This window comes from Peromyscus leucopus, unplaced genomic scaffold, assembly GCF_004664715.2.
Source record: "Peromyscus leucopus breed LL Stock unplaced genomic scaffold, UCI_PerLeu_2.1 scaffold_1385, whole genome shotgun sequence".
NCBI lineage: Eukaryota > Metazoa > Chordata > Mammalia > Rodentia > Cricetidae > Peromyscus > Peromyscus leucopus.
In genome coordinates this window covers 136,119-156,924 of record NW_023504540.1, presented here as the reverse complement: position 1 = coordinate 156,924, position 20,806 = coordinate 136,119, and the positions used below count along the sequence as shown (strand labels likewise).

Below are 20,806 nucleotides of genomic sequence, written 5' to 3'. Positions count from 1 at the left end.
AACATCTAGTATCCTCCTATGAGTGAGTACATACCATATTTGTCTTTCTGAGTCTGGGTTACCTCACTCAGGATGATTTTTTTCTAGATCCATTCATTTGCCTGCAAACCTCATGATGTTATTGATTTTCTCTGCTGAGTAGTATTCCATTGTGTATATGTGCCACAATTTATTTATCCATTCTTTCAGTTGAAGTGTATCTAGGTTGTTTCCAGTTTTTGGCTATTACAAACAATGCTGATATGATCATAGCTGAGCAAGTGCTCTTGTGGTATGATTGAGCATTTCTTGGGTATATGCCCAAGAGTAGTATAGCTGGATCTTGGGGGAGATTGATTCCCAATTTTCTAAGAAAGCGCCATATTGATTTCCAAAGTGGTTGTACAACCTTGCATTCCCACCAGCAGTGGTGTAGAGTTCCCCGAGTTCCACATCCTCTCCAGCATAATGTGTCCTCAGTGTTTTTTATCTTAGCCATTCCCTCAGGCGTAAGGTGGTATCTCAGAGTTGTTTTGACTTGCATTTCCCTGATGACTAGGGATGTTGAGCAATTCCTTAAATGTCTTTCAGCCATTTGAGTTTCCTCTGTTGAAAATTCTCTGTTTAGTTCTATAGCCCATTTCTTAATTGGACTGTTGGTCATTTTGATGTCTAATTTCTTGAATTCCTTATATATTCTGGATATCAGAATATCAGGATATCAGAAGTGGGAAAAGAGTAATGTCATGAGCAAGGAAGATATGTATAGTTAGTGTGACAAAAATGATATTTTAAGATGCTGGTGGTCATCACACAAAGTTCACACTTCCAGTTCCTAACTAAGGTCCTAAGACTCCTTCCTCAAGGCTGCTCACCTGTTCTAAGTATGTTTGCTCAAGGTCAGGTCTAGTCTCTAACAGCCATCTGTTTTGAGGGTTGGGATTCTGGGGGAGACTTTCCATATGTAGAGTATATCAAGGTGGTGTCTCTCCAGATGTATAGACTACAGCATTGCTCCTGATTTCTGCGTATATCCTGTCAAGTGTGTGTCATGGGGTTCTGGGCCTGTGTCTGCTTGTCATTAGTGAGTGATGTCACTTGGTTCTACTTATCAGGTACAGCTTTGGGTGTAGTGAAGTTACTGACAAAGCTATTTTTACTTGTCTAAAAGACCTTTATTATAATGCTCATTCCAATTAGGCTTCAGATTCACATATGCATTTGACCATGAATAACAAATAATATACCAGGATTCTTTGAAATTTATAATGGTATAGCTTTTCATTATGTACCTAATATTGGGAAAAATTAAAGTTTTCCCTGTAAGAGTTATTGGCAGCAAAGTTATTAAAACCATAATCTCGATAAACATAATTGATATTGAAGAAGTGCACAACTTGACTCCCTTTTCAGTTTGAGGAAAAGGAGCAACCTTGTCATTATTTCCACATTGGTTTACATGCAAGGTATATATTTCACTTAATCTAGTAGGGCATTAGGTGGGCCCTACTAAAATTTTCATGGTCTAATAAATTATGGTATAGAAACAAACTTATACTTTTATTCTTTCTCAATAGAATGGGTTCATTGTTTTCTCACACAGGACATATCCTACTTCTTTGTAAACATTAATACTTAGTACCTGTGGTAGTCTGGATGGAATTTTCCCCCATAAACTCATAGGGATTGACAATATTAGAAGGTGTGGCTTTGCTGGAGGAAGTGTGTCACTGTGGAGGTAGGCTTTTTGGTTTCACACATGTTTAAACGATGTCCAGTGTCCCAGATTACCTGTAGATCATGGTGTAAATGCCCAGCTCCTTCTCCAGCACCATCTCTGCCTATATGTTGCTATGTTCACCATGATGATAATGGACTAAACCTCTGAAAATTTAAGCCACCCAAATTAAATATTATTCCTTGTAAGAGTTACCATGTTCATGGTGCCTCTTCACCACAATAAATACCCTAACTTAGGCAGTATATGATTCATTACTCTTGGAGAGGAAATACTATGAGAAACACTGCTAATTTTACTTTTGATAGAATCATATTTTCTATAGGCTTATGTAGTTTCTCTTCATGTTTTATTAATATAAATCCTAGTAATCCAATATAGTCCTTCTTTATTTCATGTAACATACAACAACAGATATTTAACTCAAAGTGTTGATAGCACAACAAATAATAGTAAAATTGTTCTTCAACAATCTTCTATTATTTTGATTCCAGTAAAGTTAAAAATAGAATGATATTCCAAAAATTTCAATACAATACTTGGAAATTTTCAACTATTTTTAAAAAATATTCTTAAAAATTCAATGGGTGAATGGTATCTGAAATGTTTACTTTTATAGGTATTGTTTATGTTTCCACAGTTTAAGCCTTAGCATTAAACAAAATGTGTAAATAGCTCAATTTACAAATAAATTAGTTAAAATATTTCTAAATTAGAAGTTCAAGAAAAGATGGATATAAATTTCGTAGAATGATTGGAAGTAGGGAAACAACCTAGGAATATAAACAGTATAAATTTTCTCCCACTTCCAGATCTATTGAAGTTTAAGGGAATATAAAGACCATTGTTTGAAAGGTCCCTCTTGTTCAGAAAACTGTCATGCTTTGAATAATGGGCCAATGGTATAGAATGAAATGTTTTCTGGGATTTGTTTCAAAATATTCAGTAGATATTATCCATTAAACTATACAGTGTGAGGATTATGCTAGTTGGAGCATTCTAATGAGAGTTTGTCTCAAACAACAAAGCAAAGTGTATTCAACTGTGTGTGTGTGTGTGTGTGTGTGTGTGTGTGTGTGTGTGTGTTTCTGTGTGTTATTGAGGAATGTCTTACTATCATAATCCCTTCATAGACCAGGATGGCTTGAATTTAAGGAGAACTTCTTGGCTCTGCTACCATACCAAGCTATATTTATTTCTGAGAGTGATTTGACAGGGACCAGTGCCTGACACCTGAAATGACATTAAGAGATATTGTCCTGAACCATGAGACCTCTGCTGAGGTTAAGCTGGGACACTTCAATGCATTTTGGAAAAAGATTTCAGAATGAGACAATGAGACAATACAAATCAGAGTTGGAATTTTATTTTGAGACAGGATTTCTCCATGTATCTGTAGCTGTCCTTGAACTCAGTATATAGGTAACTTTGGTCCCAAACTCCCATATCTCTTCCTGCCTCTGCTGCTCAAGTATTGGAATAAAAGCTGTGTGCCACATCATGCAATTGTAATTTTATTATTTATTTGCTTATAACTGTTCGTATCTATGTCCTCATTTATGTGTGAAAAGGCATGCAGGTGTGTTCTGGTTTAGGTATAATAGTCAGAGAACATTTTGGGTGTTGGTCCTTTGCCTTCAGCATGTTTGAGACAGGGTTCCTAGTTTACTATCACATATAAATAAACTTGCAAGATTTCTTCTGTGCACCTTTTATGTTGCCTTAAAATTACTGGATTAAAGCATGCATTGTGGCAACTGTTTTCATAAGACAGACAGAAGTAAAGGGATAGGTTCAAGGTGAGTACTTTATTTGTTAAACCTTTTTCACAGCCTTGAAGTTTATTAAGTAGAGATTTTTGAGTGCATGTGTTTTCAAACACAGTCTCACATTCTAACTCTGTCTCACCTTGAACTCACTAAGTAGTAGATTGGTTAGAACTGGAACTTGAAGAGAGCCACCAGTTTCTGCCTTAAGTGGCCAAACATATAAAAAAAATTTCATTATAGATTTAGCACAGTAGGAAGAGGGACTTTTGGAAAGTGTCATCTTGTGATAAGAGCCATTCTTAAGAATTAATACAGAGCCTTGCTACAGTTTTGGTGACTTTGTCAGTTCCATTTCAGTGAGTTCTTAGGGAGCTCCTCTCTCTTTGTTTGTGTGTCTCTCTGTCTCTTTGTCTCTTTGTCTTTCAGTCTCTCTTCCTCTCTCCTTTTCTTTGATACCACAAGGAGTAGAAGTAGCAAGCCAGAGACATGACAGAAACATTTCATAGATAGAGCTATGTAAGCCCTTTGGGAATGAAGCTCACCTGTCTGAAACAGAGCTACAGGATTTGTTGTCTTCCCTCACTGTGTCCACATTTCAGTCTTCCTTTTTTTAAATTTTTTTCTTCTGTCAAACAATACATACCAACTACAGTTTCCCCTCCTTCCACTCCTCCGAGACCTCTCCATTGCTCCTCTCTTCACCAGATCCACTCCTTTTCCATTTCCCTTCAGAATAGGGCAGCTATCCCAGGGTTATCCACCCAACCCTGCATAACAAGAGACTAGGCAGGAACCCTCCTATCAATGCTGGACAAAGCAAGCTAACAGGAGATAAAGGATTTCAAGTGCAGGCAATAGAGTCAGAGACACACCCGCACTTCCACTGTTAGGAGGTGCACAAAAACACCAAGCTATAAGTGGTAACACATATGTAGAGAGACTGGTGTGGGCACAAGCAGGCCGTGATTGCTTTTTCTGTCTCTGTGAGCTGCTATGAGCATTTCTCAGTAGATTCTCTGTGCTGTGTTCTCTTCTGTCCTTTTAGTGAGAATTTTTTTTTTTCAAAATCCATTCTGGGCTTTTGAGCTGAGATTTTCCTCCTTCTATTGCTATTAGTCTTAGGTTTGGTCTTTTAATAGTGTTCCAGATTTCCTGGATCTTATGTTTCAGGAAATCTTTAGATTTAACATTTTCTTTCATTGATATAGCCATCTCTTCTGTCATATCTTCAAGGTCTGAAATTCTCTATACCATGTCTTGTATTCTTTTGGTGAAGCTTGCCTCTGTAGTTCTTGTTTGAATATCGAGATTTTCATTTCTAGAATTCCTTCAGTTTGCATTTTTTAAATGCTTCTATTTTCATTATCAGGTCTTGAAATGCTTCATTCTTTTCCATTAGGTGTTTGTATACCTTTGGCTTTCTTACAAGGATTTGTTAATTTTTTTTCCAATATTACATTTATCATTTCTCTGCTTTCTTTAAAGGGATTCATTCATTTCCCCTTTAAGAACTCCTATCATCTTTATAAAGTTTGTCTTAATTGTCTCTCAAACATGATGAAATGTCCAGGACTTGTTGTAGTAGGACAGCAGGAATCTGGTAGTGACATATTGCTCCAGCTGTTGTTGACTATGTTCTTATGCTGGTGTCTGTGTATCTGAATTTGAGGTGATTGTGTATCCAGGTGCTGATTTCTCAGTTTTTTTTTGGATGGATGTTTTTTTCCTTGGTTTATATTTGCCCTCTGGTCTTCTATTCAGTGTGGCCTATGGCTGAACAGGGATTTGCATCCCAAGTTGCGGGCTTGAAATCTTTCAGTAGGTGTGGCCTTTGTTCCAACAGTGAGTATCTGCTCAAGTTTGTGGATGACAAAATGGAAGAGAGGAGAAATTTGGGGATAGGGTTGAGAGGGCACTTAGAAAGTAGGGAGGTCATTGGGCAGGTGACCTACATGACATCTGGCACATTGTATGTCCTTTGGTTAGTGAAAAATTCAACAGAAGTAGGAGGCTACAACACAGAGATGAAGAGAGAAGTGGGATTGAGGATAGTGTTGGGGGTTATTGAAAGAAGGCAGGAGGTTCAATAGTGAACAGGTTACATGGATTTCTGGTGGCTGGCATGGTCTCTGGTCCAGCAGGGGGTCTTTATCTCAAGTTGTTTACTTGTTCTTCTGGATTGTGTGGCTGCATTTGAGCAGAAGATAGCCATTCTATTTGGGGTTGAGGACATGGCTTGGGGAGTGGCAGCTGTCGGGTTGATGGGCGACTGTGTCTTTGGACATGTGGGATTGTGGAAGTTTCATGGGCTGGAGGCCTGGTTACCTGATCTTCTGGTGGTGTGACATGCACATGTGCAATATTTGCCTGTTTGTGTTGTTGGCTGGAACACAGCCTCATCATTCTTCTTCTAAATGGGAGTATATCCTGTGACATTGTATGTTGGAAATCCTTTATTTGTTTCTTGATTTTTACAAGATGTGACAGTCAAGAGATTGTCTTCAGTGTCAGAAGAGACTTTGGACATTTGAGCTGTTTGAGGCTGTTACAGATTATGAGAATCATTGAACTTAGAGTAAATACATTTTCATTTTTACTTTTCTTTTGGTATTTATTCTTCTCTCATACAATATATCCTAACTGCAGTTTCCACTTCCTCCCTCTAGTCAACCCCCCCTGAAAATCTCATTCCTACAAATCCACTGCTACTCTGTTTTTCTTCAGAAAATATTTGGCCTCCCAGGAATATCCACCAAACTCATCATAACAAGGTGCAATAAGGCTAGGCACAAACCCTCATATCAAGGATGGATAATGTAACCCATTAGGAGGAAAGGGGTCCCAAGAAAAAGCGAGAAAACCAGACACCAAGAACCCTACAGTTAGTTGTAGATGTAACCAACTGTCTTGTTAAATAATAAACACAGAACCAATGCAAAGAAGAAAGCCAAGAGATCAGAGCTAAGAGCCCGGCTCCTGTTTGCCTTCTCATTGGCTGTAAACCCAAACACATGACTGCCTCATCACTGCCTGTCTGTAGAGATTTCCAGGTCTTTTATGGTATTGAGATTAAAGGCGTGCGTCACCACCGCCACACTCTTGCTATGGCTCTAATAGATCTGACCCCCAGGCAACTTTATTTATTAACATACAATTAACATTTTAGTACAAAATAAAATATCACCATATGTCCCCTTTTCTATTTTAATAAAAAGAAAAAGCAAAAGGTTATAACTAACAAAAGAAAAACTATATACAAAAGTACAATAACTATATACAATATATACAAGTAATAAATAACTAAACAATGTCTAGTCCATTTGTATTTGACAAATCAGAGAAAATAATTCCATTATCTATCCTATTTTGGTAAGTCCAAAATGTATCTAATTCACTTTCTATCCTAATTAATCTTCAATTATAACTAACTTGTCTTCAACTCCCTCAGAGACCCAAGAAGGAAATAATATTAGCTAACAAAAATAAAAAAGGAAGTGCATGCAAGCAACTTCCAAAAAATTTGTGAATTGACAGAAACAGCCAGCTGCCTGGACAGTCACCTGAGGTTTCTACGCAGTGTTGGGGCATCATCTTCAGCCTATAGGCTTAGCATATCTGACAGACTCATTTGTGAAGTAGGATGTACACAAGGTCAACAGTTCAACCTTACATTGGGTGAGAGCAGTCCATATACCAGAAACACCTGAATTCCACTAGTGTCATGTCATGATTCAGGATTTTAAATTCTGGAAATTGTTGACAGTTTTTGAATTCAGCTGTCCATTCTTCTTGGCTGTGTATATATGGCTTCTTCTCAGCATCTCGTTCTTCTCCACATCCCTCTATTAAATGCCAGTCTACTATTGAGAGACATGAGCTTAGTTACTCTTCAAGAATAACTTTCAGCTGCTGTTCCATTGTACATCAGAAGCCTTCGGCCCACTGCCTGTTTAGCTGTTTTCGAAGAAAAGGACACTGTACCTTTTCCGGATTGCGAAGGCCACTTTGGGGATGGTGCCATATTGTCCTGGCCTCAGAAGATGCCTTTTGATAAAGCCACAACCACACTTGTTTTGGCAAGAATCAGTAGTCCTTTGTTTTGTGTCCTGTCTGTCCTGTTTGTCAGCAGTTGATTCGAGGATGCTTTGTTGTCCAGTGGCTAACTTTTGCCACAATGAAAATTAACTCCATATACAGTTTCTTCAATGCCCATTTTTTCTCTGAATTGGTACTGCCAAGAGCCAACATGTCTCAAAAAAGAAAAATTTTCTAAGTTATTAAAACATTTCAAATGCCATATTCTGTAGATCTCTGAAGGGTTTGAAGATGACCTGTCTATCTAAAATATATCTGCTCAATATTTAAAACATATCTAATATGACCACAATTCTCTTGTAATGTCTAACTACTAACTTTCATTTCTTTATATCCTAATAGTTGGTAATAGTAACATTCAATTGCATTACATTGTTAAATGAATGGTATAAGTACAATTAGAAATATACATATAGCATTTTCTAACAATATCAATTTTAATATATATAATTTGTATACAATATAAAACAATCCAATCCAATGTAAAATATTTAAAACTAGTAATTGTCTTTTTCTTTTCTTTTCTTTCTTTCTTTCCTTTTTTTAAACAAGAACCTTAAATCTAATCTCCTTTGCTTAGCCTTTTTCCTAACCCTTGACAACAACTTGTAACCAACCCCTATAAACAATGAAAATTATTTCAGACCCAAAACCCATTAAAAAGATAAAAAAAAAAAACCACCCACCCCACCCCACCTCATTGGGAATGTGGGCGTCATATACTTAAAATTGCTTCCTGCTGGCTATGGGCGAAGTTATCTTTATCCTGAAAGAAAAATTTTAGGTTAATTGTCAAATTCTAGGAAAGGTAACTATATCCTTGATTATCCAGTCTGTGTATAATGCCAAAGTTCAGGGTTTATCTCAAGCCCTTTATTCAAGTAGTCTTTGAGACTGGATCATCTCAGCTAGTCATCTCAAAATTGCTCAGAGCACCTTGTAGTTCAAAGTTGATCTGTAGATGATGTTTGTCAGCTTAGTGATATTATTATTATTATTGTCCACGTGGAATTGTTGTTGTTGTGGGGCCCCATCTTTTTCCTAGAGACTTCAGTTGATGTTAGGCCAGGCCGTGATTTCCTGCAGAAAACTGATAAGAGACTCGAACACAAAGACATATATATGCAGCTAAGTGAAGCCTTTTTTCTAGAATTAGTACTCTATATGACCATTCACATCTTAACAAGTTTAAAATGTATATATATATATATATATATATATATATATATATATATCTTGTAATTTTTGATATAAAATTTATGCTTTAAGAAAAGTTTAAAGAATCAGAATAGAATCAAAGAGTTGAGATTAGTAATAGAATAGTCCCTTAATTAATTTGGCTTTTCTCCTGTCCCATAGCAGAAGATGGCTCTTTTCTTCTGGCATGATACAGGGAGTTTGCATTTTCCTTTTAACAACATGCTTGAGTTTAAAGAAGGAGAGAGCCATTCTCCAACTCCAAAGTCAGCTTTAAATTTTAATTGAACTGGGACTATTAGAAGACCAATAGTGTTAAATTTCTTTAGAGAAAAGCAGAAACAAACATTTAGAAAGACTTATAAAAAAATTTACATGATATACCCACATGCCATTTCACTGTTTCCTGGGATAGACGATTTGTCCTTTTTCTTCAGTTTTCTCATTTGCCTGTGTTCTTCAGATTCTTTAACCTTCATCCTCCTAAAAGACAAAAACAAAAACCTTTCCCAAGACTAATTTTGGGGATGTTCCTTTTTGGCAAGTCATTATCTGATTAAATGAAAAGGCATGTGTTACTGGTATAAGTTAGTTTAAATTGGATGTTCATGCTGGTTGATGAACTATCACCTCCTCTAATTAAGAGGTCTCTCTTGTTCAAATCGAACCTTTATCAATTTTGATGGTACCTACAGCTTATCTTCTCTCCTCGTAGAAACACAATTCAGAGTCAAAATCCTTGTCCCAATGCAACAGTATACATCACATCTGTGTTTTCCAATTTCTTGATGGTCTATGCAACATCATTTAACAGAGAATATATGAGCATGTCTGATTTGCATATTCTAATTCTGATTAGATCTTTCTATTGCCTGATTGATATGTGTTAATATTCTTTCAAATTCTGCAAATGAAACACGTCTCTGTTTCATCCTATAATCCTGTGCTATTGTGCAGTAGGACATTTCTTACTATGGCCAGTTATGGAAAATTCCTTACAAATGATATGAAATTCCAAGGCCTCCAGCACATTTCCTATCAATAATTTATCAATCTCATCATTGCCTTTTGCTATAGGGCCTGGCAGACCAGTATGGGATCAGATATGAGTTATATATAAAGGATGACTCCTTTTCCTGGTTGTATCTTGTAATTCAATAAATAGTCAAGTCAATTCTGAAGCATCAGGGATAAATTCTGCAGTCTCAATATGTAATACCACTCTTTCATCATACTGAGAGTCAGTTACTATGTTGAGAGGTTCTGAAAAATCCATTAATAAGAACAGAATAGCATACAATTCTGATTTTTGAACTGAATTATAAGGACTTTGAACCACTTTACTTAAATTTTCTCATTTGTAACCTGCCTTTCTTTGTTTGTTGGCATCTGAATAAAATGTACGAACTCCAGATATGGGTTTTTCCCCATACAATTTGAGGCAAGATCCAATTAGCTCTCTTTATAAGATCAATTCTATTGCTTTGGGATATTTGCTGTTAATTTCTCCCAAAATATTACTGCAAGCTCTTTGCCAAGGTTTAGTTTCTGTCCATTATTTTTCAATGTCCTCTTTAGTTAAAGGTATGACAATTTCTGCTGGGTCTATTCCTGCTAATTGACGAGGTCTCAATTTTCCTTTCCAAATCAAGTTACAGATTTTTTCCACATAAGTTTTTAATTTTTCATTTGCTTTACTTGGTAAAAATATCCATTCCAATATAATATAAATTTTTAATTTTTTATTTGGTTTATTTGATAAAAATATCCATTCCCATATTATATCTTCCCTCTTCATTAATATTCCTGTAGGAGAAGGTAAAATAACCAAAATGCAATCCAGCTTTGGATCACTACGATCCACATGCCCTTCATGTACTTTCTTTTCTACCAAGGACAATTCTTTCTCAGCTTCAGGTGATAATTCTCTTGGACTATTTAAGTCCTTGTCACCTTCTAAGGTTTTGAACAAATTATTCAGTTCATCATTTTTTACCCCAACAATAGTTCATAGATGAGAAAAATCTCCAAATAATCTTTGAAAGTTATTAAGAATCTGTAGTGTATCTCTCCTAATTTCCACCTTTTGGGGTCAAATTTTTTTGTAGCTCTGTTTTATATCCTAAATAATTAATAGAATCTCCTCTTTGTATCTTTTCAGGAGCAATTTGTAATCCCCAGCAAGGCAAAATTTTCTTTACTTCTTCAAAAATTCTTTCTAAAGCATCTGCATTTGAGTCAGATAATAAAATATCATTCATATAATGATAAATTATAGATTTAGGAAATTTTTTACATATCACTTCCAATGGCTGTTGTACAAAATAATGGCACAGAGTTGGGCTATTCAACATTCCCTGTGGGAGGACCCTCCATTGAAATCTTTTAACCTGTTGAGAATTATTATAAGTAGGCACTGTGAAAGCAAATCTTTCTCTGTCTTTTTCCTGTAAGGGTATTGAAAAAAAACAGTCTTTTAAATCAATAACTATGAGAGGCCATTCCTTTGGTAACAGAGTAGGCAAAGGAATCCCAGATTGTTGAGAGCCCATTGGCTGAATTACTTTGTTAATTGCTCTAACGTCTGTTACCATTCTCCATTTACCAGATTTCTTTTTAATAACAAATACAGGAGAATTCCAAGGGCTGGTTGATTCTTCAATATGCTGAGCATTTATCTGTTCTTCTACCAGGTCTTCTAAAGCCTGGAGTTTCTCTGTTGTTAAAGGCCATTGCTGAACCCATACAGGCTTGTCTGTTAACCATTTTAAAGGTAGAGCTGTTGGTGTCTTTGGAAAATCATCAGTTGTTGTGCCCTCTTCTTGTATTATATGGATGGCTGGTAACCACTCAGAATAATGCCTTCTAATATTTCTCTCAGAAACATGTGCTAGTTTATGATTTGTTTCTGAGATTGGAGGGATGTTAATCTGAGTATTCCATTGTTTCAACAAGTCTTGACCACACAGGTTCATAGCTATGTTAGCCACATATGGTTTTAAGTTTCCTCTCTGTTCTGGATCTATACATTCGAACCATCTTGCACTCTGTTTCACCTGAGATAATGTCCCAATTCCTAACAGTTGAACGTTTACCTCCTGAAGAGGCCAAGTTGGATGCCAAAATTCTGATGCAATTATGGTAATGTCTGCACCTGTGTCTACCAGACCAGACAACAAAACACCATTTATTTTTATCATTAATTTTGGTCTTTGTTCATTAATAGAAGTTTGCCAAAAAATTTTCTTTATGTTTTCTCCTGAATTTTCTATTCTCTCTGTTTCATCATCCTGACCATCATGATTTATTCCAATAGGCATTTGGTTATTTAATTGCTCTGAGTAGGGGTTTCCTCTACGGCTGCAGGAAAGGTTTGAACTGGGTTTGCTATGAGGGTCTGCATGAGGCCCTCTGGGAGTTTCCCGAAGACTGAGGCAAAGGATTACCCTGTCTGTCCTTTGTTGATCTACATTCGTTGGTCCAGTGTTTTCCCTTACCACACCTTCTGCATACTCCAGAAGGAAGGGGCATTCTATTGCCATTGTTCCTTGAAGAAACATTGTTTTTAGGAATGACCTGTTTACAGTCCCTTTTCAAATGTCCTTGCTTTCCACATCCAAAACATCTAACATTCCTCAAACCTTTTGAAATTGCTTCTCCTACCCACATATCATCATGCTCATGAGCCTCAACATTAACCATGTCTCTAATCCAATCTTCCAAAGGTGCATATCTTGCCTTTAATGGCCTGATTATCCTTTTGCAAGCTGCATTCGCATTCTCAAAGGCCAAAGATTCAATTATTATCTTACTAGCTTCTGAATCCGAGATCATTCTTTTAACTGCTTAAGCCAGTCTTTGTATAAAATCTGTGAAAGTTTCTTTTGGGCCTTGTATAACCTTTGTAAATGACTCAGTTTTTTTCCTGGTTCCTCAACTCTGTCCCATGCATTCAAGGCTGCTGTTTGACATAGAATTAGGGTTTGGTCATCATATAAACATTGTGTTTGTATTGAAGCATATTGGCCATCTCCAATAAGCTGATCCTGACAGACTTGTATTCCTTTATCCCTCCATTGTTTTTCTATGTTTTTAGCCTCATCCTTGAACCAAGTTAACCACTGAAGCCTTTGACTGGGTTCAAGAACAGCCTGTGCCAGCTCCCACCAGTCCTGTCCTATTATATGTTGACCAAGAGTTTAACATTTGCTTTACATACGGGGAATGCATGCCATAAAATACTATTGCCTCCTTAAACCTTTTTAAATCCAACATTTCAATTGGAGCCCAAATATTTTGTGTAGCCATTTGATTAGGCAACTGCTGTATGGTTACCGGATAAATTGAAGGTGACTGTGTGAAAACAGGCTTTCTTTCTGTGACCTTATGATCCAATTGTGAAACAACTTTACTGTTAACTTCTTCTGTCTGAATTTTTACAAGTTTACCAAGTTTTTCTAATGCTGTCATCCTGGCACTTAAATTGACTATCTTTTTAAATAGTAAAATAAGGATAAGCATAGTAATAAACTGCATAATTCCAACAATACTAATCTTCTCATATAGTTGTTTAATTGTCAGACTGCCTAAAATTTCAAACAAAGCCCAATTTTCATTCCATGTACACATAAAACCCATTTTTATTTTAATGTGGAAAATTTTTCTTTTAAATAGTTTCCTTTAAAATATCTGATGTTAAGTGACTTACCAAGTCTGTGTAGAACAGTAGAAATCCAAGGGAATTTCAAAACAGCCACCTAGTGTCCGAGTTGTGAAGAGAGAGAGAGAGAGAGAGAGAGAGAGAGAGAGAGAGAGAGAGAGAGAGCAAAAAAGCATAGCTACTAAAAGCTTAAATCCAGCCATGTTTTCCCGCTTGAGCAGGGCTGACCTGAGTTGTTGACAGTTGTTGACAGTTGGAAACCGGACCCTTCCACCAAGCCAAATCAAGCAGTTTTTAATGGATTCTTGTCACGTTGTGCACCAAATGTAGATATAACCAACTGTCTTGTTAAATAATAAACACAGAACCAATGCAAAGAAGAAAGCCAAGAGATCAGAGCTAAGAGCCTTACCCTTCCTGCTGCAGCTAGCACTTCGCCAAGAGACCTCTTTGAAGGAGAGCTACTTCCTGTCTATTTGACTTTATATAGACTTTCTGTTCTGCCTTCTCATTGACTGTAAACCCAAACACATGACTGCCTCATCACTGCCTGTCTATAGAGGCTTCCAGGTCTTCTATGGTATTGAGATTAAAGGCGTGCGTCACCACTGCCACGCTCTTGCTATGGCTCTAATAGCTCTGACCCCTGGGGAACTTTATTTATTAACATACAATTAACATTTTAGTACAAAATAAAATATCACCATAGTTAGTAGTCCCACAAACACCCCAAGGAAAATAACCATTGCATGTGTGCAGAGGACCTGACATAGAGCCATGCAGGCTTCATGATTGCCACTTCAGTTTCTATGAACCCCTATGCACCCTGCTTTGTTGATTCTGTGGGTCAGGTTCTCCTTGTTCCGTCAATCTCCCTGTATCTTACAACATTCATTCCCTCCTTCCACAGCATTTCTAAAGATCCACATCATGTTTGAATAAATATCTCTGCATGTGTTCTCATCATCTACTGAAAGTAACTTCTCTGAGAACAATTATGCTAGGCACCAATCTTTTATTATAACAGTATATAGTTATAAACCATCTTTTTTCCTTGTTCAGTTGTATTTGCTTCTTTCCTAGTTCTCTGAGCCATCCAATTCCAGTTCACATCCATCTAGGCAGTGTCAGGCATGGAATTCACTCATAGCTTGGGCATCAATTTTGACTAGTTATGGTTAGACAATACAGAAGCTCTGAGCCACCATTGCCCCAGCATATCTTTCAGGCAGGATATGTGTTAAATGTCAGCTGAATGTTGTGTATCTGGCTTGGTGTCCCAATCCCACCACTGGGAGCCTTGTGTGGTAACATAAGATCATTGGCTCAGCCTCTGTATTCTTTTTCTTTCTTTCTTTCTTTTTTGGTTTTTCAATACAGGGTTATTCTGTGTAAGTTTTGGAGCCTGTCCTGGAACTCATTTTGTAGAGAAAGCTGTCCTCAGATTCACAAAGAAATGCCTGCCTCTTCCTCCTGAGTGCTGGTATTAAAGGTATATGCCACCACTGCCCAGCCAGCCTCTGTATTTTTGATTACTAGTGGTACTCACTAGGGCCACCCTTATAGGTTCCATAAAATTTGCATTGCACTGTTTCATTGTCCCCTGCTAAAATCTTCCCTATTCCAGTTATTACTCCCTGTCTTTTCCCCATCTGTCCCATCCTTACTCAGCTGACACTTCCTGTTCCCATCCCCAACTGTCTCCAGTGCACCCACAAAGTCTATTCTATTTCCTTCTCTCAACAAGATTAATGCATATACCCTAGAGCTGCTCCTGTTACATAGCCTCTATGCATCTATGGGTTGTAATGTGATTAACTATTTTTACTGTGATTGTAATTTACTTAACAGCTAATTTCCACATATAAGTGAGTACAACATGTGCTTCTGTGTCTTCTCACACAAGATAATAAAGAACCCAAGAAACTAGACAACAACAAAGCAATGCTTTGTAATGTAATGTAATGTAATGTAATTAATGTAATGTAATGTAATGTAAATGTAATGAGGTACATGTCTAAACAGAATACTCAGTAGAGATATCTAAAGAGGCTGAAAAAGACTTAAGAAATGTTCAACATCCTTAGCCATCAGGGAAATGCATATGGAAACTACATTGAGCTTTCATCTTACATTTATAAGAATAGTTAAGATCAATAACAAAAGTGACAGCTAGTGCTAGCAAGTACATGGAGCAAGGGGATTCATTGCTATCACAAGTTGAAATTTGTACAGGCACTGTGGTCATCAATATGCAATTCTTAGAAAATTGGGAGTCAAACTCCCTCAAGACCCAGATATATTACCCTTGTGCATATACCCGATAATACTCCTCCATCCTACCACAAGGACAATTGCTCATCTAGGTTCTGTCTGTCTTGGACCTGATTGCATAGACTATTCTGGCAATAAGTCAGAGGCAGATATACCTGCACCTGATTTTTGAGTGTTGGGGTTAAAGTCATGAGACAATACACCCAGTTTGTCCATCTTATTTTCTTCTCTGTAGTTAGTTATTGTTCATACATTTTCTCTCATGTGTACTCTGTACTGTTCATCAGTTTCCTTGTCTCTATGTTTGTTAATAGGCATTTCTCTTGTAAGGTGGTATCCTATTCAAAGGGAACAGAAATGACAGTGGTTACCCTCCTATTCAGTTTCCTTCTAAAGTGACTTGGTGGTTACATTATAATATGTATGTCAGGAAATAAGTATGAGGAGCACCAGAATTGTATGAATATACTGTCAAAGAAGTATACATTTGTAATATTCTCAGTACCATGCTTTCTGCTGTACATATGTATGGGATCTTTTAGAATGCAGTGACCTATGATGATGTGCATATCAACTTCACTTGGGAAGAGTGGACTTTGCTGGACCCTTCCCAGAAGAATCTCTACAAAGATGTGATGATTGAGACCTACAGGAACCTCACTATTATAGGTAAGACAGTGTATTTTTCTTTACATTTTAAAATAATGTTAAAGAAACTGGTTTTTGATGTTCCTGTATAATTTGATTGAGAAAGAATAGTGAGGTGAATAAATCAGGCATGTTTCTAAGATTCACTGAAGATAGTAACATAAATTTTACAATGCTTTCAATAATATACTTTTTCTCCTACTATATTTTAGGATACAATTGGGAAAATCATAATATTGAAGAACATTTTCAAAATTCTAGAAGACATGTGAGGTAATTATCCTGTTCAAGCTGATAAAAATATGCCTGTGAAGAAATTCTATTGTGTCCTGGAAAATTTAAACAAATGCAACAGTGTAAATAAGTACTACTTAAAGTGCATTGATGATTATTAAATACTCACAACACCATAAACCTAAAAATTTTAGATTGGTGAATTGCATTTGCAAGGCATTCATTTAAGAACAATGTCAAAGAAACAATTTCTCAAAAGGCATCACCATTAAAATCATAGCACCATGAAAGCTATGCTGTAATACTGTCAGTCTTTTTATTTCATAACATTCATATTTCAAAAGTCACACACAGTGAAGAGCTGATAAGTATATTGTCAAAGCTTTCTATTAAGCAAATCGTCCATAGTAAAGCTAGTGTAACTCATATACTTGTTGTGACTGAGCTGTTTAGTGAGTGGGGCAGTTAGAGTGAAAAGTCAAGGGATGTTGTTGAGGAGAAACCTTAATCTCTATACCACAAGACTATGAGGACAGAAAGTTAAAACAGAATTCAATGTGGGAATCTTTTATTTGTTATTTTTCCTTTACCATGTATATTATATGTCATTCTGGATACAAGCCATATGAGCATGGGGATATGGAAGACATAACATACCTAATTCACATAACAATGAGAAAATATGTAACAGTCCCCACATTGAGTATACTTGTTGAATTTGTTTCTAGTATACACATAATTGATTTTCTATCTTCATTGTTAATATATTAACAAACTCACACTACAGAGAAGCCCTATGAGTACTAGGACTGCATAAATAAACATGGGTGTAAAAACAATGATGAAATCTTAAGATCTGATTCCTCTTTACAATTACACCAAATTTAAATTTAATTTATACAGATATATAGAGTCAGCATTGTAATGATTACGGTAAAGCTTTTACATGTGATTGCAGGCATGAGAGAAGTCAAACTGGAGAGAAGAACCCTTTCATATATACTGAATGTGGTAAAACCGTTGTATATGAGAATCATCTTCAAAGGCATGAAAGTGCACCTATGAGAGAGAAACCTTTTCAATGTAATCAGTGTGTTAAAGCTTTTGCCCATCACAGTAATCTTCAAAGGCATAAAAGAACACATACTGGAGAGAAACTTTATGAATGTAATCAATGTGGTAAAGCCTTTGCATATCATAGTAATCTTCAAATACATAAAAGAACACATACTGGAAAGAAACCCTACGAGTGTAATCAATGTGGTAAAGGCTTTGCTCGACATGTTCATCTTCAAATCATGAAAGAACTCATACTGGAGAGAAACCCTATGAGTGTAATCAGTGCGTAAGGCCTTTGCACAACACATACTCTTCAAATGCATAAAAGAACACATACTGGAGAGAAACCCTATGAATGTAATCAATGTGGTAAAGGCTTTGCTCGACATGTTCATCTTCAAATGCATAAAAGAACTCATACTGGAGAGAAACCCTATGAATGTAATCAGTGTGGTAAAACCTTTGCATATATCAGTAATCTTCAAAGGCATAAAAGAACTCACACTGGAGAAAAACCCTATGAATGTAATCAGTGTGGTAAAGCCTTTGCATATCATAGTTCTCTTCAAATGCATAAAACAACACATACTGGACAGAAACCATATGAATGTGATCTATGTACTAAAGCCTTTGCATGTAACAGTTATCTTCAAGTGCATAAAAGAACACATACTGGAGAGAAACCCTATGAGTGTAATCAGTGCGGTAAGGCCTTTGCACAACACAATACTCTTCAAATGCATAAAAGAACACATACTGGAGAGAAACCCTATGAATGTAATCAATGTGGTAAAGGCTTTGCTCGACATGTTCTTCTTCAAATGCATAAAAGAACTCATACTGGAGAGAAACCCTATGAATGTAATCAGTGTGGAAAAACCTTTGCATATATCAGTGATGTTCAAAGGCATAAAAGAACTCACACTGGAGAAAAACCCTATGAATGTAGTCAGTGTGGTAAATTATATATAGTTCTTCAAATGCATAAAAAACACATATGGAGAAAACCTATGAATGTAATCAGTGTGGTAAAGCCTTTGCATATCATAGTTCTCTTCAAATGCATAAAACAACACATACTGGACAGAAACCCTATGAATGTGATCTATGTACTAAAGCCTTTGCATGTAACAGTTATCTTCAAGTGCATAAAAGAACACATACTGGAGAGAAACCCTATGAGTGTAATCAGTGCGGTAAGGCCTTTGCACAACACAATACTCTTCAAATGCATAAAAGAACACATACTGGAGAGAAACCCTATGAATGTAATCAATGTGGTAAAGGCTTTGCTCGACATGTTCATCTTCAAATGCATAAAAGAACTCATACTGAGCCGGCAGTGGTGGCACGCCTTTAATCCCAGCACTCGGGAGGGAGAGCCAGGCGGATATCTGTGAGTTCGAGGCCGGCCTGGGCTACCAAGTGAGCTCCAGGAAAGGCGCAAAGCTACACAGAGAAACCCTGTCTCGAAAAACAAAAAAAAAAAAAAAAAAAAGAACTCATACTGGAGAGAAACCCTATGAATGTAATCAGTTGGTAAAACCTTTGCATATATCAGTACTCTTCAAAGGCATAAAAGAACTCACACTGGAGAAAAACCCTATGAATGTAATCAGTGTGGTAAAGCCTTTGCATATCATAGTTCTCTTCAAATGCATAAAACAACACATACTGGACAGAAACCCTATGAATGTGATCTATGTACTAAAGCCTTTGCATGTAACAGTTATCTTCAAGTGCATAAAAGAACACATACTGGAGAGAAATCCTTTGAATGTAATCAATGTGGTAAAGCCTTTGCATGTATCAGTAATCTTCAAAATCATTAGAAAAAACTCATTCTGCAGAGAAACTCAATTAATAAAGGCAGGGAGGTAAAGTTATACAAGAGTAAAACCTTTGGTGTACAATTAGTCTGTGGTAGCCTTTCTATACTATGAGTCTTTGACTATCTGAAAAAGATACTGATGGCATCTTATTATAAAGTACTTTGTAAGATCTACAGCCAACACTGTTATAATCAGTTACAGAAAAGTATGTATTCTGTAGGTAATATTTGAAAGTGTCAACAAACTGTTCAAACATTATGTTGTCCATTTTTTTTTTTTTTTTTTTTTTGGTTTTCCGAGACAGGGTTTCTCTGTGTAGCTTTGTGCTTTCCTGAGCTCACTTGGTAGCCAGGCTGGCTCGAACTCACAGAGATCCCTGGCTCTGCTCCGAGTGCTGGATTAAGCGTGCGCCCCCCCCGCATGTTGTCCATTTTTATATTATTTGCACTAGCAAACTTAATGAAGAAAACCAAATTTATAAATTATGAATGCTTATTTGTAGGGTAAAAGGGCCAGCCATGGAAACACACTCTGACCCTGAAAATGGAGCCCATGAAAGACACATTTTTGGAACCTGAAACCAGAGGGAAAAGCATGCCTGGACTGTGAAACCACAGTCAAATAAACACAGGTTGTTTCTAATCCAGAACCAGTTATAGAAATACCCTGACCATGAAGCCAGACCAAAAATGTTAAAAGGGGAGGGGTCTGGAGAAATGGCTCAATGGTTAAGAGCACTGGTAGCTTTTCCAGAGGAGCTGAGGACCCGAGTTCAATACCCAGCAACCACAAGGTGGCTCAAAACCATCTATAAGAGGATCTGATGCCCTCTTCAGTCATGCAGGCATACATGTAGAACACTCCTACATAATAATAATAAATAAATAAATAAATAAATAAATAAATAAATAAATAAATAAATAAGTTAAAAGTGGCAGTCATGCAGCATACATGTAGAACACTCTACATAATAAATAAATAAATAAATAAAAAAAAAAAAAAAAAAAAAAATAAAAGGGCCAGTGAAAGAAAACCATGTTAGACCTGAAACCAGAACCAAAGAAACACTCTTCCCTTGACCAACTACACACAAAAGCAACCAATCCTGAGCATAAAATCCAGCCAGTTTTTGAGTTTGTTCAAGCCCTGTTCCTGTTAAGGTGGGAGTTGCCTTTTTCCACCCTTCAAAAGGCAGCCAGGTTCCTGGATTCCTTCCTGCTAAATAAATCTCTTGAATGTGTTTTAAGTGGAGACCTTTAATTGAAGGAAATAAGAAATTCACTATTCGATTGGATAAGAGAAGCAATGGACACCTCTGCTG

General features: G+C 36.7%; 1 long non-coding RNA gene across 1 annotated transcript; it reads left to right on the top strand.

Annotated features, from left to right (window-relative positions):
- Positions 1–15,773: 15,773 nt before the first annotated feature.
- On the top strand, positions 15,774–17,784 carry LOC119087136. The gene is made up of 3 exons (XR_005090578.1): positions 15,774–16,381; positions 16,573–16,633; positions 17,553–17,784. It is a non-coding gene; the product is annotated as an uncharacterized LOC119087136 (long non-coding RNA).
- Positions 17,785–20,806: the final 3,022 nt, after the last annotated feature.